The 26,488-nt window shown below is 36.2% G+C and overlaps 1 protein-coding gene and 1 pseudogene across 4 annotated transcripts in view; one reads left to right on the top strand and one right to left on the bottom strand.

Moving 5' to 3' along the window:
* MAP2K4 (mitogen-activated protein kinase kinase 4) overlaps nt 1-26,488 on the top strand; it is a 170,961-nt gene that overhangs the window by 69,914 nt on the left and 74,559 nt on the right. The gene's annotated exons all lie outside the window — the stretch shown is intronic.
* On the bottom strand, nt 20,765-21,384 carry LOC110193905 (small ribosomal subunit protein eS7 pseudogene; annotated as a pseudogene).

Here is a 26,488-nt window from a genome sequence, read left to right as displayed (position 1 = left end):
CTTATATTAGTTTCTACTTCTTTTGAATCTTATTCCTTGCTCACAATTTGCTGCCAGTGTGTTTTTTCCCTCTTTCTTTCCTATCCTTTTCCTTTTGCCTGTTGGCATTTTTCATCAATTTGTTTCTTTTCTTTATCTTTATTTTATCCTTACCCTGAAGGCCTTGCATGAACTTGGCATGAATTCAGGAGTTAGGTGCCCATTGCTGGCACCTTTTCTTCCTCCTTGGGATAGAATGCAGTACACTGGGCAGGAGTCCAAAGACCTAAATGAATGTTTACCTGGATGAATATTAGTCTTCTGAGTGAGTTTGGTGGTACTCACCCAGAGTGAGATATACCGGAGCTTTAGAGTTTCTTATGACCATGAATTAACTGGAATTATTTGGAACTGCTTCTGAGATAACTGTAAGCAAGTAATAAGTGTCATGGTAAAAAAAAAATACCAGTAGGTACCATGCACCCAAACCTCTTTTAACATGTAAGTGTATTGCCAAAAGGAGCACACTGTATTATTTATTAAGATTTTAATTTGTTTAAACCTGTGGTGTTCACTCCATCTTCAAGATCATATCAAGTTATTGTTAAAGAAAGACATACTGAGCAGAAGGAGATGTTTTTATTTACAGAGTTTAAAAAAACAAACAAACCTGGAAAGTGTAAACACTTTCAGGTGATCTTTTATTGAGATCACAGTAATGTATTTTGATTTCATTTTATTTGTAAAGGATTTGTAATTTCATTGTTGTGGGGCACTCCTTCCACAAATGCAGATTACATTAGAAATCAAGTGTTATAAATTTATTATAACTTTTAAAATATTTCAGGGATTTGAGGACAATCTTTCTCTGTTGTTTTGGAAATTTTCTGTTGGTTCTTGGTTGGTAGCTGTCATACTACTTGTTGTGGATCTCTGCCTAGCAATAAGACGTTTAGAGGCCCTTATTATTTTTATCAAAATTTAGGTTGTAGTAGTAGGTTAGGCAGGGCATGGAGATTCTCTTACATAGGCTGTCAGGATGAGGATATTCATCTCATCCAAAAGTCTGTGTAGAAAAAAAAAACAACTATGGAATGTTCTTTAAATATTAGTGCCTTCCCCTCTCTTATCATAAAAAGTCCAATTTATGCATATACATGGTCCTTACAAATCTCAAATTTAAACTCAAATCCCATTACCACACCAGATGGTAAATGAGCTCCGTGCCAAAAGGGATACATTTTTGTTAAAAGAAATTATTTGCTGAATCATTAAGGAATAGTTTCATGTGTACTAATTTTTTTTTTAATTCCACACAACTTATTTGTCTATATTTACAAAACAGCATTAGTATGAATTTTTACCCAGGACATGGAAATTGCTTTATTGTATTACATTGACTACAGAAGTTGTACAGAAAAATTGTAAATGGCAGTGTGGGGAAGCTTGACTTCAACCACTGTTTGCTCCAGAGAACCAAAGGAACCGTGGATGATGGGGGAAGACCTTTGTCAATGAATTCTCCTGGATGTTGGAGTATTTTCTTTCCTCTTTGATTCAGGATATTCTGGGCTTCCTAGAATTACACGAACAATTCCAGAAATCATTGCTGTTCTTGATGTCAGTGTAGCTCTGCCCATATACTCTAGTGATAGAACATTTCCTCGATAGTGATAACTCACACTTGCATAGGTTTTTAAGGTTTGTAAATTCACCACAATAACCCTGAATCCTAAGTTGTTTGAATAATATTATTCCAATTATACAAAGCAAAAACTTAGGCTCAGAGAGGTTTAAATGACTTGCTATCATAATTCCTTTGACTCTGTGTTCAGTACTTTTTCTACTATACCGTATTATTATTCATAGATGTGTTATTACAAGTATTTTCTTCTTTTGGCCACTCTCACTCTTTGTCTTCAGGAACCGATTATTGGCAAGTATATCTTTCTTGTGAACTTGATGTTCTATTAAATCCAGTTAGGTGTGACTGGGAAGTCACTCATGGTCTCTAGAAATAGGGGGTTATACATTTTCAATTAAATAGTGTTCTTTACATTGAGAAAATAGCCATTTTACTCTTGCCAAATTGTAATACAGTATTTTACTTTTAGTCTGAGGTCTTAGATTTATAGTTTTAATGGGACCTTAGCCATCCATCTGCTTCATTTTGCACATAAGAAAGAGACCAAGACAGGTTAATTGACTTGCCTAAGGTTTAAAAAAATGGTCAAGTACACTCATGTGAGTCCATATTGTATTTGTAACAGGATTTTGCAACTTGTTAACCCCCAAAATACTAGAATCAAGACTATGAAAATTATTTTTTACTGTCTTAGCTTTCATCAGCTCAGGAGTAAGTGGCACCCAGGGAAGAAGGAAGAATCACTTTAAAAAATAATTTTCAAGGAATAATGACCCTTGATAATAAAAGTTCTTTGCAAAATATACTATGGATTTGTACCTGTCCCTAGATGAGCAGTTGGGAAACAAGTACACAGCACAAGTATGTAAGTGTACCTCTTTATAGACTTGTGTCTCATCTACAGAAAGTCCTAGAAGTGATCATGTGAAGGACCTGCATTTGCAGAGTTAAGTGAGTTTTATTACAAAACAACAACAGCAACAACAACAAAACAGATCTGTCGAAATAGCCTGGTGTTAAATCAGGAAGAACTGAATTTGAATCCTGTTCACCAGCATTATGATCCTGGGCAAGTCACTTAACCTATCTTAGCCTCAGTTTGCTAATGTATAAAATGGAGATGATAGCACATTGTTGTGAAGATTAAGTGAGATAATGAATATAAAGTGCTTGGCAAATATGAAAGTACTATGTAAATACTAGTTATTTTCCTGATTCTGGGCTACAAAGTGGGTTTTGCCAACCATTTTCTGCTTGTCATCCTTCACGAGAAGGCCCCAAAGTTGAGTTACCCATTGACCTGTGTCTTAGCTGGTAGATATTGTCACAGACCCCTATGATGGCATCCTGGTTCATTCTGGAATGGAAAAGGAGTAGGCCCTCAAGACACATAGCCAATGTCCGCCATAGAATTAGCAGAGATTGTCTTTCACGTCAACCTCTCTCCTTGGGAGTCTCCTCATGTTTTGATTCCGTATAGAATATTTTGGGTTGGAAGAGATAGGCCTAAAGCAGTGTCTGTTGAGTCTAGTGATTAGGCTTTTGTTTTCTGCAGTTATCAGATGAGGAAAAAAAGAAAAGAAAAATAATTCCTTAGAGAAACCAGGCTATCACATTAATATCTCTACATTTTCCCTGGTTGTTCCCCATGCCTAGAATTCTTTTCTTCATCTTTGTTTCATGGCATAGAATGTCATTTCATCCAACTCTGTCATTTTATAGATGAGGAAAGTAAGGCCCAGAGATATTAAGAGTCTTGCAGAAGGTCTCACATTTGAGTCCTGTGATTCCAGCTCGCAGCTCTTTGAAAGCTCTGTTGCTACATGTGTAGCCTTTGGCATATTATTTACTTTTTTTGGTATATCTTCTTGTTTCCTCCTGGATACAATGAGCAGACTGATTTTGATCAGGGATTCTTAACCTTTTTTGTGTCATGGACCTCTTTGGCAGTATGGTGAAGCCTTTGGATCCCTGCTCAAAATAGTGTTTTTTAAAAAATAGTGTTTTTTTATTTACAATAAAATACATAGGATTACGAAGGAAACCAATTACATTAAAATAAGTTCATGAAAATATTTATAAAACAAGCTTACCAACCTCAGGTTAAGAATCTCTTGCCTAGATAGTTTCCAAGGTTCCTTCGACTCTAAATCTGTGCTATATGTATTAGGATATGACTTTAAAAAAAATCAAATCCACAGTCAAAGGAGTATGATTTACCGTCATTTAGAACATTGAAAAGAATGAGTCTCAGGCTCAAATAACAGAGTAATAATGATATAATAGTAATTAAGATTTTTGAACACTTGAAGATTGACAAACATTTTTCTTACAACATTTCTGTGAGATAGGTAGATCTCCATCTTATTGATGCAGAAACTGAAAATCAAAGGCTACAACAGCTTGCCTATATTTAGTAAGTTTCTCTGATACTGACAAAGTATCACTAAAATGAAGGAGGCTTCAGAAAAGCTTTTTGTAGAAGGTAAGACTTTATCTGAGACTTGAAGAAAACTAAAGAATCTAGGAAACAGAAATGAGGATGAGCGAGTATTTCAGACCGGGGGGGGGAGTGTGGGGGGCGTTGCGCACATCCAGTGAAAATGTTTGTAGTCTAGAGATGGAATGTCTTGTGCAAGGAACATCAAAAAGACCCCTTTCATTTGATTGCGCAGTATGTGGAAAAGAATATAGTATAAAAAGACTGGAAAACTAGATGGGGCCCAGGTTATGAAGAGCTTTAAAAACCAGAGGGTTTTATAATTTATTGTAGAGGTAATAGGAAGTCAGTGGTATTTATTGAGTAGGGAGATCAGTTTGACAGGAGAGTGAAGGATGTGCAGAAGAGGAGAAAGACAAGACATGGAGGCCAAGCAGCAGGCTGTTATAATAGTTCAGGTACAAGATGATGAGGGACTGCACCATGGTGATTAGTATCATGTGTTATGGAGGTAAAATAATAGGATTTAATGATTAATTGCAGTTGGAGGTTAATTGGAGAGTGAGGAGTTGAGGAAGACACGTAGGTTGGGAGCCTAGGTGACTGAGAGAATAGTGGTCTCCTCAACAGTAATAGGAAAGTTAGGAAGAGAGGAGAGTTTTGAGGAAAACATAATTAATTCAGTCTTGGACATGATGCATTTAAGATGTCTTAAAGGCAGGTGGAGATGTGGAACTGGAGGTCTGGAGAGAGATTAAGGCTGGACAAATAGGTTTGAGTCATTTGCAGTAGAAATGATAATTGAAACCTCATGAGAACTGATGAGATCACTAAGTAAAATAGCATAAAAGGAAAAGAGAAGAGGGCCCAGGACAGATACCCACAGTTAGAAGTTATACCCAGCAAAGACTACAAAGTGGTCAAATGGATAGGATGGGAACCAGAAGAAAACAATGTCAGAAAAACCCAGAGAAAAGAGAAAGTTGAGAAGAGGATGATTGACACTGTCAAAGACTGCAGAGGGATAAAGTAGGATGAGGGTTGAGAAAAGGTTTGGCATTTAAGAGATCATTGGTAACTTCAGGGAGAGCATGTTCAGTTGAATGATGAAGTAAAAAACCATACTATAAGGCATTAAGAAGAAAGTACATGGAGGCATCCACTGTATACAGCCTTGTCAAGGAACTTAGTCACAAATGGAAAGAGAGTTAGAGGACAATAGCTATCAGAAATGGATGGATTAAATAGACTTTTTTTTTTTGAGGATTGGGGAAACAGGTATGTCTGTAGACTAGGGAAGTAGACAACGAGAGACTGAAGAGAAGTGAGACAGTATGGAGATAGAGGGGATAGTCTGCTGAAGAAAACAGGATGGAACAGGATCACTTGTGCATGGAGAGGGGTTTGATTTGGCAAGGAGAAACATGTGAAACCATAGTAAAGGAGGAGATTTGAGATGAAGAGGAGGGGAGAAGAGAGTGTTCAGGTTAATAGCCCCTATTTTAAAAGTGAAATTGAGGCAATTTTCTCAGCTGTCGGGGCGGAAGGAGGGTGAGCCATGGGAGCTTTGAGGAAGTATGAAAATGTTTGGAAAAGGTGCCATGGTGAGTGGAGTAGTGAAGAGATTTATTTAGTCGTTCAAGTCACGTCTGACTCTTTGTGACCCCGTTTGAGGTTTTCTTGGCAAAGATACTGGAGTATTGCTATAGCTATTTCCTTCTCCAGCTCATTCTATAGATGATGAACTGAGGTAAACAGGGATAAGTGACTTGCTGAACAGCTAGTTAAGTGTCTGAGGCAGCACTTGAACTTAGGAAAAGGAGTCTTCCTGACTTCAGGCCTGGTGCTCAGTCCATAGTGCCACCTAGCTGTCATCAGTGAATAGATTAGGGAGGTGTGAAAAGATTGCCTTGCTTTAGTAAGGGTCCAGTCGAGATGATACATTGTAAATTTGTAAATTGTGAACTCAGCTCAGATTTGTGGTTTTCTCCGACTTAACTCAGCAGTATGTGAGTGGGAGTGAAGGCAGTAAATGGTGGTAGTAATCTAAGGCTGGGAATTTGGAAGGGCAAGATCTTCAAAGAATAAAGGGGCTAGGGACTGGAGAAGTAGACAGTGTTGAGTTGAACTGGTTCACAAAGAGGTCAAGATGGTGAAGGGAAAAGAGTGTAGCCTTTTTAATCTTCTTATACTTTACTTTCCTCCATATACTCTTCCGTACAATTATACTGACCTGCTGGCTGTTCTTTCACTAACATATCTCTTAACTTAGTGCACTTTTACTACTGTCTGAAATTCTTTCCCTCTTCATCTGTTTCATGACTTCCCTAAGTAAAACTCCGCTTTCTACTCTCCTGATCCCCCTTTGTGCTAGTGCCCCAACTTATCCTGTCTGTATCGTGTTGGCATATAGTTATTAGTATATTGTCTTTCCCATTAGACTGTGAGTGCCTTGAGAATAAGGACTGGTTTTTGTCTTTTTTTTTTTTATAAGAAGTGCTTAATAAATATACTGACTGATTCTGTCACTTAGAGCTTAGCTATCCCATTCTGCTTTGTGTTATCTGCAGATCTGATAAACGTTTCACCTATGTCTTCATTCAAGTCTTCAATAAAAATATTTAACAAAATAGAACCAAATATTGATTCTTGGATCGCTTCCCTTTAGGATGAGAAGAGGTTGACATCAACACCTACTCTTTGAATCTGGTCATTCCAGCTGTTTTTGAGTCCATCTAATTATTATCAATCAACCTATATACATTTCATCATATTTAAAATAAGGATGTCATAAGAGATTTTGTCAGATATTATGGTATGTTGCTTTCTTCAACATCCTCCTATTAATCCTATCAGAAAAAAAAGAAAATGAAGTTAGTCTTGCATGTTATTCTTCCTCTCCATCTCCTCCTTTCGTGACTATTTTGTGAAATTCATGTAGATGGAAATAGATAGTACTAAGGCTCCCAGTCTTCCTCCCTCTAAAATCATATGCTTACATATCAATTTCTATAGAAAAATATGTTGATGACCACACCTAACTGTGAGAGATGTATGTATGGGAACCTTTATGTTCATCACTTGTGGCTATGGCTTTGGCTATGTCTATACAGAGAAGTATAATTCAAGATCACTGATTACCCTGAGATCCCTTGATAAAATAAATGTTTATTAATTGGCATTGAAAAATGAGAGCCTACTCGGAGGAGGTTTCCAGTCTTTAGAACATTTCTTCAAATAACTGTAGGTAGCTTTACTTTTTTCATCTTTATCATTTGGGGAATGACTTTTATTCTTATAAATTTGAGAGGCTTCCAGTCTTTTCACTCTACCATGTTGCTGCTGGGTTAGATTGCAGTTTGGAAATTGTACAATAGATTTCGTTCAGAGGTTCTCCCTGAAACAAATATTCCATTACTTTAACGTCCATATTTTCTGGTGATGCTGTACATCAGTATAAATCATGAAACACCATTGTCACTGAAGTCCAAATTGTGAGCTATCCTTTGTGTTTAAATCACTCAGTATTATGTGTTGTATGGACTTGGACTGTCTTAGGCAGTTTTTCACAGAATTCTGTTTTCTCATTTTCTGCAACATATACACACAGTTATTTTACAGAAGTTAATTAAATGTGTTTTTTTTTTTTAAATGCTTTGTTGTGTTATGTATAAAAAGTTTGAGAGACAATTTCTGGATAGCTTGTATTTTATTAATTTTGACTAGTGAGTAATTAATAAAAGGGTGGTTGTTTGGCCATCTCTCATAAACCAAAGACCCCTCATGGAACCCACTCATTGTTTACATGCCCTTGGAAGAGTGGGTATTGGTGAGGGTGGAAATCAACTCTGATTGGTTAACAAGTAGTGAGAGAAAGAATATCATGAGCTTATTCTAATGAGGGTCAATCAGTCTTTGACAAAGAGACTTATCTATACCAGATCACTCTTTGTCTAGGGCAGTCTAGACAAAAGTGAGAATCTACTTCCACACAGATCTGACTAAACCACAATGAGCTGAAATTTGCCACTTCACCTAGACTAGAATTTCTTTACCTTTTTGATCAGATCTAAGCATCTCACCCAAAATTTCATCTTATCAACCTGTCCTTCAAAGGCTGGCTGGATAACCTGCAGGGCCTGATTTCTGAATGAGGAAATAGGAAGAGAAAAAAACTTAGACCTAATTCAATAATTAGTTATTAATATAAGAGAGAAATAATATTGTTGTCATTACCTAATATGTTCTCCTGTTACCTCATTGCAATAGGTCATTCAAGTCTTTCCAGGTTTCTCTGAAATCATCTCTTTCACTTATTATATCTGTGTGTGTGTGTAGCCATTCCCCAACTGATGACACTCCCTGTTTCTAATTCTGTGCCATTGTAAAAAGAGCTATAAATATTTTTGTACATCTTTAGAGTTTGCTTGACTTAAGACTGATCCTTCCCTTAATTTTCCTTCGTTCAACTCCCCCCTTCACTCTTCTGCCTGTTTCCTCCTGTTTCTCTGTTGAGTAAAATATATTTCTGTGCTCTATTGTATGTGCATGTATCCTGATGATTATGTTCTGAGGGGATACCTATATTATCTCACCATAATCACTCTGAGTTTGTTTAGTCCTTTGTGATTGTTCATTCATATTCACCTTTTTATGTTTTTCTTGACCTCTGTGTTTGGAATTCAAAGTTTCTATGTAACTTTGGTGTTTTCTTCAGGAGTGCTTGGAAGTACTCTTTTTTGTGGTAGTTGATAATCATTTCTCTTAATTGGTTTTGTTGGTTTTTACACCAGGGTCATTACTCAGTACCACCTTCCCCTTCTAACTTCTCTGTAATAATAAAGAAAACAGTTAATCAAAACCAGCTGGTACAAATACTATGTCTGACAAAGTATTCAACTTTTTTCACTTGTACTCCATCAAGTCTTTACCAAGAAGAGGGATGTTTCTTTCATCACTGGTCCTTTAAAACCAAGATTAATCATTGTAGTTACAGTGTTTTAAATTATTATTAATTTTATTTTTTCCAACTACCAAAAATCTGCTTTCTTTCTCCTCTGTTTCCTCCATTTGGGGAAAAAGAAAAATACAATCCATATAAGAAATATGCATAGTCAAGCAAAACGAACTTCCAAATTGGTCATGTCCAAAAAAATATATGTCTCATTCTGCAGTCCTGAATTTGCCTCCCTATAAAGAGGTGAGTAGTATGTCTTATCATGTACTTTCTGGAATCTCATGGGTGATCATTGTGTTGATCTTACTGCTTAAGTCTTTCAAAGTTGTTTGTCTTCACAATATTGTTAGTGTATCAGCTATTCTCCTGGTTCTGCTTACTTCACTCTGCATCAGTTCATAAGTCATCTCTCTGAAACTGTCTCCATCATTTCTTACAGCAAAATAGTATTCCATTACATTCATACAAAATTTGTTATGCCTTTCCCCACTGATGGGTAGCCTGTTTCCAACTCTCTGCCATTACAAAAGAGTTGTTATTAACATTTTTTCTGCATTTTCAACATAGTTTAGTAACTTTTTGTACATAGTTCCAAATTCCTTTCCAGAATGGCTTGATCAATTCATAGCCTCACCAACAGTGCATTAATGTAACTGGTTTTTATTATTATGATTTATTTTTCGCTAGGCAATGGGATTACATCACTTGCCCAGGGTCACACAGCTAGTAAGTGTCAAGTGTCTGAGGCCAGATTTGAACTCAGGTCTGCCTGACTCCAGGGCCAGTGCTGTATCCACTGGGTCACCTAGCTGCTGTGATGTAACTTTTTCTCACAGCCCCCTCCAACATTTGTCCCTTTCCTTATTTGTCACCTTTGTGAATCTGATATGTATGACATGTGGCCTCAAAGTTTCTTTAATTTTCATTTTTCTAGTTATTAGTCATTTGTAATTTTTTTCCCCGTGTTATAACTAAGTGGCATACTGGATAAAATCTTGGGCCTGGAGTCAGAAAAATCCGAGTTCAAATTTGGCCTCAGACAAGTAGTAGTAATACTTGTGTTGCCCCTGGGCAGGTCACTTAATATCGGTTTGCCTCTATTTCCTCAACTGCAAAATGAGGATAACAACAGTACCTCCTCACAGGCTTATTGTGAGAATCAAGTGAAATCATATTTGTAAAGTTCTTAGCACAGTGTACGGCGCATAGTAGGTGCTATATAAATGTTTATTCCTGTCCTTTTCTCCTTTCATATGGTTTTTAATAGCTTGGATTTCTCCCGTAGAAAACTACCTTTCTGGGGCAGCTAGGTGGTGCAGTGGATAGAACACTGGCCCAGGAATCAGGAGGACCTAAGTTCAAATGTGATCTCAGACACATAACACTTATTAGCTATGTGACTCTGGGCAAGTCACTTAACTCCAATTGCCTCACCAAAAAAAATAAAATAAATGAACTAATAAAACTACCTTTTTGAACATTTATCAGTTACCATTTGGGAATTGGATCTTATTATATTTTTGGATCAGTTCTCTGATTCAAATCTCTCTTCTTGGGAACAAGACCTTTATTAGAGAAACATACTGCAAAGATTTTTCCCAGTTACTTGGCTCCCCTTCTAATTTTATATCCATGGTTTTATTTTGTGCAAAAACATATTAGTTTTATACAATCAGGATTTTCTATTTTATTTTGTTTGATTATTTGTTTGGTTATGAATTCTTCCACTATCCTTAGGTCTGAAAGGCAATTGCTCTTCTAATTTTGATGTCACTTTTTATATCTAAGTCTTGTGTACATCCAAGCACTTTTTACTAGTACTTAATCATGGATACTTCAGTTGATGTTACCAAATGTGCCATGAAGTGATCTTTCTTTTTGGACACACAGTAAAACCAATGGAGGAGAATCCTATTGTATAGTGGAAACAGTGTTATATTTAGAGTCACAGGACCAAGATTTCAATTCTACTTCTACCATTTATTGCTCTTGTCACATTGGGCAAGTCATTTGACCTCTTTTGGCCTCAGGGGGTTGGACAAAAAGTAGTCTCTAAGTTTTCTAAATTAATGAACCCAGTATCCTCTGGCAACTGAGAGATGTGTGGAGCATAAGTAGGCCAAAATATATACTATCAAAAATGATTTTCTCTAAATAAATGGAGTTAAATTTTTCAGGAAAAAAGAATGAATATAAATGTTTTTTAACAGTAAGCTTATACTAAATTCTGTGAGATTTTGTTACTTCAGTTAAGCAAACAAATGTTTAGTGTTCTGCATATAGTTTGAATTCAGTTACTTTTGTACACTTTATGTCTCTAAAATGGAATGTAAACTCCTAAGGGTAGAGAATGCTTTTTTGTTTGTTTTTGTCTTTCTGTCCTCAGGACACCAAACATTTGTTTGCTTAACTGTGAAATCCAAGCTATCAAAGCCATATGAAAGGGGAAGAGGACAGGAATAAGCATTTGTATAGCACTTACTATGTGCCAGGCACTGTGCTAAGAACTTTACAAATATTAATTCACTTGATCCTCACAATAATCCTTTGAGGAGGTAATGTTGTTACCCTCATTTTGCAGTTGAGGAAAAAGATGTAAGTCAATAATAAGTGACTTTTGCCCAGCAGCACACAGATAGTAAATGTTTGAGGCCAAATTTGAACTCGGATTTTTCTGACTTCAGGCCCAGCATTTTATTCACTAAGACTTTTGAGACACGCTATATTTTGTATCGTACTTTTTTTAATCTAAACTGCTCTTGAAAAAGCTAGTTCTAATCATTGCCTCCACTTTCTCTCCTCTGAATCTTTTCTGAATCTTCTGCTCTATCCAAAGTTGCCAATGATTTTTTAGTTGCCAAATCTAAAGACCCTTTCTTAGTCCTCATTCTTTTGATACTCTCTGAATGCTTTGACAGTGGTGTTAATCACTCTCCTCTGTAGGTTTTCATAACTTATCTCTCCTCAGCCTCTTTTGTTGAATCATCATTCTTGTCATAATCTGTTAACTGTAGGTGTCCCTCAAGGCTCTGTCCTGACCCCTCTTTTCCCCTCTATATTCTTTTATTTGATGATCTCATAAGATCCTATGAGTTCAAATTATTATCTGTATGCAGATGATTCTCAGATCTGTTTATCTAGCCCAGGGGTGGGGAGCCTCCAGTCCATTTGTTGCCTTCTAGGTCCTTGGGTGCAGCCTTTTGACTGAGGTCAAGTTTTATAGAACAAATCCTTTTATTAAAGGGATTTCTTCTGTGAAGTTTGGATTCACTCAGAGGGTCCCACATGAGTACCTAGAGGGCCTATGAGGCCATAGATTCCCCACTCCTGATCTATCCCTAATCTTTCTTCTGAGCTTAAGTCATTTCGATCTAGAAGCCCCATAGATATTTCAAACTCAATATGTTTAAAATAGAACTCATATTTCCCTCCAGGTTGACATTTAACTATAGTATGATTAAACATAAAATAATAGATGAGCAAATAGGAGAACAAATATATTTCTAATAGTGCTTATTCAAGGAAAGTATTATACAAGAAACCTACATGCAATAAATAATATCTTCTAGCTTCCTGATTTTAAAATTCTTTAGTTATTTTACCATATTTCATTTTGGCATAATGAGGTATGTCTTCATGGACTTTATTTAAAACTGGGTCTTTATTCAGAAATTATTCAATTTTTTAAAAGTCTACCATGATATCCAGAGTCCTGTGTGCAGTCTGAGAAGTAAATTTGTTTATCTATTTGTTCATTCATTCATTTATTTATTTTTGCCCATCAGTAGGCTGGTTTGATTCTTTTCTATACCTCTAGTTTCCTAGGGCACTGTCTCTGAAGTCTCAAGGTGCTAGTAAGGTCTTAGGGAACCAAGAAAGATCAGGTTTTGGAGTTGTGTGGGTTATAGTGCCTGAACGGACCAAGTCTAGTATGGCATAGGTTTATAGAACCAGTTTAGGGGCAGTGGATGTTAGGGCCTGAGCCTTGGTATTCTTGACATCTAAGAACCCTATCCAAGGTATAACTAGTTTATACAGACCTCATGTACATATGCATACCCAGGGTGAAGGCCCCTCCATCCTTTACCTCCTTTTCAGTTCAAATATGTACAGAAATGCAAGGAAGGGAAAACTGGTAATGGTTTATATTTATGATTATGCTGATAAGATACTGTTCTTTATCCTAAAGAATCTTTCATTCTAAAGAAGGAAGGGACAGTTTCAAAAATTGAATATAAGATAGTTTTTAGTAGTCAAGCATAAAAGCAAAATGTTAAGAAGAAACAAAATAGGGCTCTGCTGAAGACATGGTGATTTTCTCCCGTTACATATATTTGTAGTTTTTCATAATTTATCACGTTCTTAAAAGGTATATCCCTCATAGCACAGCCTCTTGACTTTATCTGGGTGTGGTGTATCTTGTTAGTTCTGTTCTGAAGAGGCAGGTCCTTAGGGATTGTTATAGCCATCATACCCTGGTGTTGTTCTGCAGTCATCATTTTGGCACATACAAAACCCCCAAGCTTCTAAAGTGACATATAGTACATATCTTAAGTACATTTCTTCTAGGAAGCTAGAAGCCATAGCTTCCTTCCTGAAGCCCCCAGTGGTAGTAGAGATGTTCTTACATTTAACTGTAACTTCTTTTTTTAATAGTATTTTATTTTTTCCAATTACATGTAAAGATACTTTTCAATATTTTTTAAAAGATTTTGAGTTCACATTTTTCTTCCTTCCCTTCCCCCTCCCCAAGATGTCAAGCAGTCTGATGTAGATTGTACACATGCAATCATGTAAAACATGTTTCCATATTACATTGTAATTACACTCACATTGTAAAGGAGGAAACAGAACAAAAGGGGAAAAAAACAAAAAAAGAAAATGAAAATGGTATGCTTTCATCTGCATTTGGACTCCATAGTTCTTTCTCTGGATGTAGGTAACATTTTCCATCATGAGTCATTTTGAAATTGTCTTGGATCATTTTGTATTGCTGAAGAAGTACTGAGTCAATCATAGTTGATCATAGCACAACATTGCTGTTACTTTGTACATCATTAACTGTTACTTCTGAAAAAGGCAATTGATGCACAATTTTAGTCATATTTTTTAGAGATTCTTCATGACATGGGATTTTTAAAGCTGCCTGCATTTTCCAAGCTTTTATATACCTTGCACCTTTAAAACTGATTTAATAAGTCTTAAAAGGTTACAGGAAGGGAAATGGCCATAGGATGCCAAATTCATCAAGCCCATTCAGTTACAGAAATCAGTCATTCTGATTGCCGTCTCCAGTCTGATTTTCCACATTTTTAATCTTTTGTTCTAACAGCAAAGGTTTACAGAAGGACCTAGCAAAAGTCTGTGGTTGATAATGAAGTCATTCTTTTTGCTGAAGTTTGAGTTTACAACTAACTAGCTCCTCAGGGCAACACTTAGTGTTAAAATTTTTTGAGGACTTAAAAATTTTAAGTGACTTAGGCAAAATATTGTTAAGCAAGAGCAATGCAATTAAATTAAGCAAATTTATTAAGTTAGCTGTTTTATGAAGAGCACTGTGGTAGGACCTGGGGAAGAAATAAAGATTTTTAAAAGACTGTACTCTGTAAGACATACACAAATAACTATTCTAAAAAAAACAGAAGATAAGTGGAGAAGGGAGGTATAAAGACAGCACTTACATGAGCTGGAAGGAAGAAAAGTTTCCCTGTGGAGAGATCAGGGAAGACTTCATTACAACATTCATTCATTCATTCATTCACCTATTTATTTGTTTACTTATTTACTTACTTATTTATTTTTTTCAAGCCAAAGACAAGGTTTATTAAACCATCCATCATATTGGGCAAACTCTTAAGGAGTATGAACATGAGTAAGCAGTGTCTAGGTTGTAAGAATCTTAAGTCCATTACAGCATTTATTAAGTGCCTACTCTGTGCCAGTCATTCTGCCAGCCTCTTTAGAAATAGCATCTCATTTGATCTTCACAAAAACCTTGTGAAGTAGGTCCTGTTTTTATTCTTATATTACAGTTGAGGAAAGTGAGGCAGATAAAAGTTAAGTGACTTGCCCAGAATTACATATCTAGTAATTATCTTAGACTGGTTTTGAACTCAGGTCTTCTTGACTCCAGGCCCATTACTCTATCCACAGCAACAACTGGCCGCCGTGAGGCTGACAGGTTGTGACTTGTCCAGGGTCACATGGCTAGAATCAAAAATATTCTGGTCTCTGTGTCTTATGCTCTATCTATTGGGCTACTTAACTGCATATTGTATCTAAATGACTGTAAATCCATTTCATCACAAATAAAAGCAAGACATTTATTTTATTTTTTTAAATTTTATTAATTTATTTTGATTTATCAGCAATCACTTCCATATGCTTTTCAGTTTAAAATTTTTCTCCCCCCCACCCTCCCCAAGACAGCACACAATCTGATATAGGCTTTACATTTACATTCCTATTAAACATATTTTCACATTAGTGAAGTTGTAAGTAAAAATTAAAACCAATAGGAGGAACCATCAGAAAGAGGAAACAAAACTCAACAGAAGGTAACAATAAGTGATAGTGATTCGACTACCATAGTTCTTTCTTTGGATGTAGATAGCATTTTCCATCCCGAGGCCTCTGGAGATGTCTTAGATCCTTGTATTGCTGAGAAGGGTTAAGTTTATCAATATTTGTCATTGCACAATGTGGTTGTTACTGTGTACGACGTTCTCCTGGTTTTGCTTACTTTACTCAGCATCAAACCGTATATGTCTTTTCAGGTTTTTCTGAAGTCAACCTGTTCATCATTTCTTATAGCACAATAGTATTCCATTACATTCATATACCACAACTTGCTCAGCCATTCCCCAGTTGATGGGCATCCTCTCAATTTCCAATTCTTTGCCACCACAAAAAGAGCTGCTATGAATATTTTTGTACATGTGGGTCCTTTTCCCATTTGTATGATCTCTTTGGGATATAGCTCTAGAAGTGCTATTGCTGGATCAAAGGGTGTGCACATTTTTATAGCCCTTTGGGCATAATTCCAAATTGTTCTCCAAAATGGTTGGATTATTTCACAACTCCACCAACAATGCATTAGTGTTCCAGTTTTCCCACATCTTCTCCAATATTTATCATTTTCCTGTTTTGTCATGTTGACCAATCTGATAGGTGTGATATACCTCAGAGTTGTTTTGATTTACATTTCTGTAATCAATAATGATTAGAGCATTTTTTCATATGACTATAAATGGCTTTAATTTCTTCATCTGAGAACTGTCTGTTCATATCCTTTGACCATTTATCAGTTGGGGAATGGCTTGTATTCTTATGAATTTGTCTTAATTCTCTATATATTTTAGAAATGAGGCCCTTATCAGAGAGACTGGTTGTAAAAATTCTTTCCCAGTTTTCTACCTTCCTTCTAATCTTAGTTGCATTGGCTTTGTTTGATAAACCCAAAGACCCCAGTTTCTGGGATGAGAACCCATTCTTTGAAAAAAAATGCTGGGAAAACTTTAAAAGAGTATGTCAGAAACTAGGCATAGATCCAAATCTCACACCATATACCAAAATAAAGTCAAAATGGGTTCGTGACTTAGGTATAAAGGCTGATACTATAAGTAAGCTGGGAGAACAAGGAATCGTTTACCTATTAGATCTATGGAAAAACAGAAGAATTCCTGACCAAACAGGAGATGGAGAACATTATGAAAATCAAAAGGGATAATTTTTATTACATTAAATTGAAATTTTTTGCACAAACAAAGCCAATGAAACTAAGATTAGAAATATATCTATTTTAAAAAGCATTTTTGAAGCCCCTGTTTTAAATAATATGTAATTAACTTATAAAACTAATTTTAATAGCCATCAGATTGGCTGTAAAGAGATTTTTTTTAAAATTCAGAACTTCACTAACATTAAGTAAAATGAGAATTTCTGTATGCAAAGTAGAACATAAAAAAAAGAATTGGACATGAAGTCATGAATCTTATTGAAGAGCTTGCTTTTTTCTACATATATAATCACATTTTTCCAAGTTCTTTTGCTTTTCTATGTTATCTGTTGACTTTTGACATTTTGTTCTCTTCTATATATTTTTTTTTTTAAAAAATAGATATTACATTTTTACAGTTAACAAAAGCCTGTCTTCTCTTCTTCCCAACCCTCTAGCACCTGTCCTACCTAGGTTGAGAAAGAAAAGCAAAAACCTCTTACAAACATGTATAATCCAGCCAAATAAATTTCCACATTAGCAATGTAAAAAAAAAAAAGCCTCATTCTGCGTTCAATCTTTCATCCTCTTTCAGGAGGTGGGTAGTATTTTTCATCATGAATCTTCTAGATTCATGTTTGATCATTATGTTGTTCAGAATTCCTAAGTCTTTCAAAGTTAACTTTTTAAAATAATATTGTTGTCATTGCCTAATATGTTCTCTTGATTTTTACCTCATTGCAATAGGTCATTCAAGTCTTCCCAGGTTTCTCTGAAATCATCTCTTTCACTTATTATATCACAGTATAACTACATCTTGTTTAGCTATTCCCCGACTGATGACACCCTCTGTTTCTAATTCTGTGCCATTGTAAAAAGAGCTATAAATATTTTTGTACGTCTTTAGAGTTTGTTTGCTTTAGACTAATCTTTCCCTAACTTTTCCTTCTTTCAACTCCCCTCCTTTATTCTTCTGCCTGTTTCCCCCTGTATCTCTGTTGAGTAAAATATATTTCTATAAGATGATTATGTTCTAAGGGGATACATATATTATTTCACCATAATCACTGTTTTTGTTTAGTCCTTTGTGATTGTTCATTCATGTTCACCTTTTTATGTTTCTCTTGACTTCTGTGTTTGGAATTCAAAGTTCCTATGCAGCTTTGGTGTTTTCTTCTGGAATGCTTGGAAGTACTTTGTTTCATTAAAAGTCCATTTCCTCTGTGAGCTTATACTCACGTTTTGCTGATTAAGTTATTCTTAATTGCAAGCCTACATCTTTTGCCTTCTGGAATACAGACAGTTTTTACTTTATGAAAGTGGACTTGCCACAGACTTCTACATGAAATGATTTTTATGTAATGTGAATTTGCTCCTACCCACTAACTATACTTAGCCTGTATAACAAAGACATACTAAAAATAATACCTTATGCAAGTCATAAAATGTGCTAAAATGCAGACACATCAAATACTGTACCATGACCATAAACAATTATGAAATGAAAAGTAAAGTTAATGATAAATTATGTATAGCATTGTACCATAAAGTTAACATAGGTGTACAATATGTTCCCCTTCATCACCCACTGTACCTAGTCTTTATCACTGGTAGTTGGGTGCACAACTGTTTTTGGGAAGCTGTGGAGAGATGTTTAGACCAGGAGTGTTTAGTCCAAGTCCAACGAATCCTTTGGGGTTTTGTTCTATAAAACTTGGACTCAGTCAAAAAGCCATACTCAAGGACCTAGAGGGCTACATGTGGCCTTGAGGCCCAGGTTCCCCACCCCTGGTTTAGACAGTGACTCTTTTTTTCCTGTTATATCTGATGATAGCATGAAATATTATCCTCAACTAGTCTTTAAGAAGTTTTTATATAAAGTTGAATTTGCATAATGCAAATGTATGTAAAGTATATTGTATTCTCTGTGTATTGTATTCCGAGTTCTCTGCTTATTCTCTGTGTATTGTATTCTAAGTTCTTTGTAGCTGGTAAATCTTATGTGAACCTGACTATGGCTCTTCATTATTTGAATTCTTTTTCAGCTGATGCTTGCTTCTGAACTTGTTTCATGCTCTAGGTACATAGCTTACATATAGCCTATGGCCGTTTTTCTCCATGAAATGCCACCCCTAGGCACAAGTCTCCTTCTCAGTTCACCTTGTGTCTGTGATCCAAACTGAGTAATAAGTGACAGAGCAGCTAATTTACATGTGTTCTTATACTCTATACAAGTTTAGGCCTCTCTCTACAGGATCTGAGAACTCTTCTTGCTGTGGTGCAGAGTCAGCTCCCTGTCCTGGGATTCTCTAAGATGTGCTGTCCTGGTCAGACCTTGTCCTTCCTGTCTGCCAACCTCTGTCTGTCTCCCTATGTTGACCTGTGCTGGAAAAAAAAATCAATTGCTCTTTTTTTTCTTGGATTTTCTAATCAGGATTCAATATGATGTTTTTTAAAATAATTATTTCGAAGAGTTTTTGGTTGGGAGGAGTTGCTGTTGTACTGTGTATTTTTTAACAAAACTATTTCATGACCAACTTTTCTTTTTTCTTTCATTTTGTTAATCCATTGCTCATCCTCTGCCTTCTGTTTAATTCCCTGCCCCTCTTCCCAGTTGAAAGAAAAATAAAATCCTTGAATAAGATTTATGTAGTCAAGCAAAAAACAACAACAACAACAATAAAACTCCCCATATTAGCCATGTCTAAAAATGCATGTCTCATTTTGCACCTTGAGCTTATCACTTCTCTGTCAGGATATAGGTAAGATATTTTATCACTGTCCCTTTAGGGAAATGGTAGGGTGTTTTGATTCTCCCTGATCTCAGAGTTCTCGTAGTTATTTTTACTATGTTGTTGCTAGTATAAATTGTTCTGCTACTTACTTTCATTTCATTGTTATCATTTCATATGTCTTCCCAGTACGATGAAGTAACATTCCTTTACATTCATTTTTTAATATGATTGGATATATGTTCTATCATCAATAAGCAGAGATACTTCTAATAGGGCTTGTCCTTTCTGAGCAGAGCATGTTTCTTTATCTTTGAGGCAACTAGGTGGCACGCTGGATAGAGTGCTGGTCCTAGAGTCAAGACAACCTGAGTTCAAATCTAGCCTTAGACACTTACTAGCTGTGTGACCCTTGGCAAGACACTTAACTTTATTTGCCTCAATTTCCTCATCTGTAAAATGGAGATAATAAAATCACCTACCTCCTTAGATTGTTGTAAGGCTCAAATGAGATAGTATTTATGTGGCATTTAGCATAGTTCCTGGCACAGAGTAAGCATTATGTAAATGTTAGCTGTTTATTATTCTTATTATCTCTTTGGAGTATAGACCTAGTAATGCTATTATTGATAGGACAAAGGCTATTTATAATTTAATAATTTTAGGAACATTCATATAACATTGGACTTTCTGTCTCAGAATCTAGTCATAAGTATCAGACATGGCAGGAAGCCTTTTCCCGCAGTTTTCATCACTGAGGTCTCTGAGTGGATTTCGGTACTGAGACCTGCAAAATTGGTATGATTTTGAATCAGCATAACATCACCAATTGCAGTCTCAGCATTCAGGCCACCAGTAGCATAGGTACTAGTTATAGTGTGTGCATTCATAAGTCAGAAAACCCTAATAAAGAATCCAAACTTCCAGAGTGTGTGGCCTTCATACAAGTGGAATTGGCCTGGCATCATCACACAATTTTTACCATTTAAGTATCTGAGCACCAGGTACCCTGTGTGCTTTTAGGGAAGTTGGGTATCTCACTTTAATTGAAGGCCTGCGATTGGATCAGTCTATCCACCAAACTCCTGATCCACAGCTACAGATGGCTTCATTTTGCAACTGGTGTTTAGTATGGGACAAAAGTCACTTAGCAGTTGTCATATCCTTATACTTGAATTTGATCTCTGTGGCTCCCTCATGGTATCCTGCATCATTTTGCCTTCTTCAACTCTCCTCCCCTCTTTTCTTTTCTTTACTTTTATGAACAATGGACTTTATTTAATTATTTCTGCATTTACAGCTGAAACTCTGGGAATTCAAAATTAACACCTTTACCTGTTAGCTTCTTATAAATGGCAGAAAATGTTTCTACCTTGTGCTTCCACGTTGTTCTACTGTGCTTTATCCAAATGGACCTTTATGAGTCTGCTGCCATCTAGTTTCATACGGATTCTCTTGCCAACAATTTCACTTGGAAAGACAAGGTCTTCAGGGATTGCATCATGCACAGCAGTAAGAGTGTGTCCTGGGACGCTTTTGCTTATTTTTTGTACAGCTTTTTCTTGTTGGCTGAGGAAGAATTCTCCTCTGAGCAATAAAGACCACGTTTGCCACTGAATTTTTTTCTCCAATTCACGAACTAGTTGTACTTGGATCTTCTGAAAAGATTTTAGCTGAGGAACTGGAACAAAAATGATGATAGCTTTTCTGCCACCACCAACTTCAATTTTCCTTAGCTGCTGTGATATTCAGCTCTCTTACTTGAGCCTTTAAGTCAGAGTTCATCTCCAACTCTGATGGAGCCTGTGAAATGCTAGACTTGAACTCCCCTGGCTTCTTGCCATTTGGCTTCGTTGGAGCTGAACGTGGCACCACCTCGATGAACACCGGCCTACGATGAGAGAGAGCTCTCATGAGAGCACCCCTCTACTCTTTTCTGTTGAGCTCCAAATGCCCCAGTCAGCAAGGATTTGCTATTTTGCAAAGAAAATTTTTGATCTGGTTTGGTGTTGTAGTACTTGTTTCTTTACCAATTTGACAGTGCTCAATACCAGGATGAGGTTTTTCAATTGCTAACTGAATGGTAGAAATAATGTATTTTCACATAATGATTCATTGACCATAATCAATTACATTTGAATAAATACACTGACTCCAGCCCTCTGACTATCCTCCAACTGTCTGTGTGTGTGTGTGTGTGTGTGTGTGTGTGTGTGTGTGTGTGTAATTTTATGTGCTCAATTCTAAACCCCTCTTCCTAGTATTGAGCACTAATTAATCTGTAAAGGATGGAGGGGATATCCATATGAGTTGATATGTCACTTTCTTCTTTCTCTTCCCATCAGTCTTCCATTTGCTTCTAAACCAAGTAGCATCTCTTTTTATTCTCCCCATACAGTAGTGTTGTGGTATATCAATCTACTTAGCCTTCCAAAGATATTAGAATGAATAGCACAGTAGTTTTGAATTGGTTTGTTTCTTTTATGAAAGTATAGGCGGTTTGTTTGGGAATTTTAGATATAGGGACTTAACTTGTTAAGTGAATTTTTCTAATATTGATGAATACAATTGATACTTTTTTTCCTTAATTCTTTTGTTGTTGTTCAGTTGTTTTTGACTCTTCATGACCAAAGTCTGTCCAAGTTCATGTTGGTTGTTTCCATTACATTATCTATCCATCTCATCCTCTGCCATCCCTTTTCCTTTTGCTTTTAATCTTTCCCAGCATCAGGGTCTTCTCCAATGAGTCTTATCTTCTCATGTGGCCAAAGTATTTAAGCTTCACCATCACTATTTGTCCTTCCAATGAGTAGTCTGAATTAATTTCTGTAAATATTGACTGATTTGATCACCTTGCTCTTCAAGGGACTTTGAAAAGCTTTCTCTAGCACCACAGGTTGAAAGCAGTTCTGCAGTGCTCAGCTTTCCTTTCCTTATAGTTCAACTCTCACAGCTACTGGAAAAATCATAGCTTTGACTATATGGACCTTTGTCGGTAAGGTGAGGTCTCTTCCTTTTGGTATGCTATCCGGATTTGTCATAGCTTTCCTTCTGAGGAGCAAAATGTCTTTTAATTTCATGGCTGCAGTTGCTGTCTGCAGTGATCTTTGAGCTCAAGAATATAAAACCTGACATTGCTTCCTGTATTTCACTTTCTTCTCACTGTATTTGCCAGGAAGTGATGGGACCAGTAGCCATGATCTTAGCTTTACATCAGCTTATCTGGAAATCTGGAAGAATGCCTGAAAAGTGAAAACAAATAGTAGAAATTGTAACGACTGACCTGTGATAAAAGCGTATTGTAGATGATATACCTATTTAATCATTTTAGGGAACATGTTATACTTGATGTGAGTAATTTAACAGATTGATATGAAAGGAAATAGTACTGTTAAGAATATCAGAGCTTAATGTGAATCTTCAAATCAGTCTATCAGTGGTTAGCACATGTTAGAGATTTATGTTATATTATGAAAAGAATTCTATACAAAATAAAAAGAATCTCCATACCTGGGCACTTGAAGTCTATATTTTAATCAAAAAGATTTAACATGATTTTCTCAGAATTTTTGAAGCTCATTTTGTTTTGGGAAAAACATTCAGCAGTGTATGGTTTAGTTAAAATGCACACTTTTCCAAAAAAAGTTTTGTATACTAAATTTAGTTTTTTATCTCTTTAAATTGCTATATTCTTTGTATATTCAAAATATCTAAGACTTAATTTTTTTAAAAACAGACTTTGAGACAAAAACTTTCTGAGTAATTGATAATAATAAAATGAATCTGCAGTCTCAGCGTTCTAGATCTTCCCTCCAGTGATGATGATCAAAACCCACTCATGAAAGCCCAACCTGTGTAGCTTGTCCATGTCCTTCCATTAATTCACTTCATTGTATCCACTCTTATTTAGAGTCTTCCATGATTTTCTTGTGATATGGAAGGATACTAGGGAAGTGCTCAGGCTATTCACTGTTATTCCTCACTCTTACTATGTGACCATCCCCATCTTCTGTTTTGATCATGCATTTCCCTGATCCTTTACTCCATTTCTTCATAGTAACTTTTTATGTATTGCAGCCTGCTTATGCCTACTATATACATTTTTGTTGCCCTAAACTTGAGCTGAGGGAGGAAGAAAAGACTGAAGGAGAAAAAGAGGAAGAGTGTTGGGATAAAGAAAAGGATAAAAACTTGAGAATATTGTTGTCAGGACAGAGGAAATCAAGTTGTATCTGTGTGTGTCAAGGTACTAATGAGGTTATAAATAGGTGAGGGTGGCTTTATCAGGGTATTGGAGACAACAAAGGATTTTGCTTCTAGAAAGCATGTAGAACATAGAGAAATTTTGCCATGACCTGCATAGAATGTGCAGTGTTTGTCTTTTTGTTGTGGCTAAGGAATTATGCTCAAAGTTCAGACTCATCTCCCTCATAGAAGAAAGGTAAATGGAGTTGAAGGACTATTCTCCAATTTTCAGACAACAAGTGAAACTTCATTTTCTGTTTTAAAGTGGAAGAAAGTAATCAGTTCAAAAACAAAGAAAAAGGCTATAAAGAGGCAAAAGGAGAACATTGATTTATTTTAGGAGGTTGGAGAATGGAAGAATATTACATAAAGGAAAAGGGGGGGGAGTGAGTGAATAGATAGAACTTCTCCTTCCCCCAAACTAGAAGGGAGCTGAATTCTTTGTAGAAGAAACAGCTACTTTTCCTCTAAGGAATGATGATCTGGGTCTGTAGGCTTTGTAAGGACAGATTATTAAGAGTTCAAGGAATAATAAATGAGGATGGTTTTTACCTTTTTGGTGAGGCCTACAGAAACACTGATAACAATAGCGAAGTCTTTTCTATTCCTGATTATGCCAAGGACAAGACAGAACCTCCTGGCACTGTCAAATCTGATGAATAATGTTTACCTTAAGTGATTCACATGAGTGAAGTTAATACTGGGAGATAGAACTAGGAAATATGGCTAAAGTGTATGACATCTTGGGGAAGAAACTGAGCTAAAGTAATGTTTTTATCCTTGATGCTGATTGCTTGCTGATTGAGAAAAGTAACAATGGAAAGCTTTTTATAAAATTCCTGTCTTGAGAATAGGAATTGGATTTTTCTTCCATCACTTAATAATATAAAAATAACAGGCTCCTAGATGGGGATGGAGTACAACTAACAAGGCTGGTAAGAAGGTATTTGCCCAGAGTCTTATAAATCTAATCAAAATGACTTTAACCTGAAAAAGGATAGGTAATGTTTCCTATACATATCTATCAACCTCTGTTTCAAGGAGAGTAACTATAATGTTGGGAGAAGAATAGCATTACAGTTGCCCAATATTCATGGACAACATAATCCAAGAAAGGAGCCAGCAAAAATCCCATTACTTCTGATCAGTATAAATAAATAAAAGGAAAGTTGAACTTAATGCAGGAAAGTAAATTTGACCTCATGGTCATCATTGAGACAGTGGAAATGAGACCCTTAACTAGAATATGGTTCTGGATGGCTATACTTTATTCAAAAGAAAGAAGATAATTAAAGGTAGAGAAGGGACAAAGTAGCATTATATAGTAAGAAGATCTATTCATGTAAAGAAATCTCAGAACTAGAGAGGAGGAGAGTTTAGTGTACCACCAATTGAGGTGGAAACAGAAATTATCATTGGAAGATACTACAGATTACCAGAAAAAGTAGACATAGAGAGAAAAATAAGAAAGACTGAGAAACAGATGAAAAATGTAGTAGTGAGGCAATATAGAATAGTAATATTGATGTCAATTATCTACACCTGGTGTGGGGAACCTGCAGCCTGAAGGCCACACATGGCCCTATAAGTCCTCAGATGCAGCCCTTTGACTGAATCAAACCTTCACAGAAGTGAATCCCTTTAATAGAAGGATTTGTTCTGTAAAACCTGGACTCATTCAAAAGACTGCACCCAAAAAAATGAAAAGGCCACAGGTTGAGGCCACTGGTCTAGACATATCTATTATAGAATATTCTCTTGTAAAGCAGAGCTGCTAATTAAAAAAAGCCAAAACTTCAGTAATAATTTCATCCTTTAAAAGGTAGAGGAACCTTCTATTCAGAACCTGATTCTCACCAACAAGAAGTTACTAGTTTGGGAATGATCGAACCTTGGTTGGAAATGGTCATTCCATCTTAGAATTTGTGATAAAGGAAGGGAAAGCTATTCTCTTATTTAGGAGAGCAGATTTCAAAGAGTTCAAAGGAAGGATAGGTGGAATTCCATGTTCAAAAATACTATAGAGAGATAAACCCGGGAGGGATTAGACCTTCTTCAGAATGAAATCCTGAAGAAATAAAAAGAAATGATGATTAGGAAAAATTGTTGAAAAAAGTTATTCGAAGAGACTATAAATGATAATTTAGATGTTTAAAAATTACTCCCCCAAGAAAAGAAAGAAGAGAAAGACATGTATAGAAGATATAAGTCAAAGCAGCCAATAGAGAATGAATACACCAGTGCCATGGTCCTATAAATATAGTATTAGGAGCACTGCTTCAAATGATGGCCTGGGAACTTTTTTCTTTATATACTCTCACTAAATGACTTCACTGACTCCTTTGATTTTGATTAGCCCTTTGCTGATGATTTCCCAATCTCTATAGCCATAGTCTCTCTCCTGAGCTCTTAATTTTGGGTCACCAACTGTATATGGAACATTTGAAGTTCCATGACCACCTCAAACTTAGAATATTTACAATGCAATGTGTTATTTTCCCCTAAAACCAGATTTCTTGAAGATTCCTGTTCCTGCCCACTTTCCCATCAGCTAGTCTCACAGTTATGGTGCCCTACTCCCACTCATTCACTCCTGTGTTCAGTTAGGTGGCAAATTCTGCTGTTTCTAACTGTATAACATCTTTCGTGTCTGTCCTGTTTTTACCTCCCACAACCGTCATACTGATTCAGGCCCAGATCCCTCTCTACATGGACTCTTGCAGAAGCCTCCTCTTTGTTCTCTGTGTTTCAAGTGTCTCCCTACTCCACCCAC

Source organism: Phascolarctos cinereus, unplaced genomic scaffold (assembly GCF_003287225.1).
Source record: "Phascolarctos cinereus isolate Bilbo 61053 unplaced genomic scaffold, phaCin_HiC Scaffold_5;HRSCAF=322, whole genome shotgun sequence".
Taxonomy (NCBI): Eukaryota; Metazoa; Chordata; class Mammalia; order Diprotodontia; family Phascolarctidae; genus Phascolarctos; species Phascolarctos cinereus.
The sequence above is the reverse complement of the archived record's forward strand: the minus strand, read 5'-3'. Positions and strand labels throughout refer to the sequence as shown.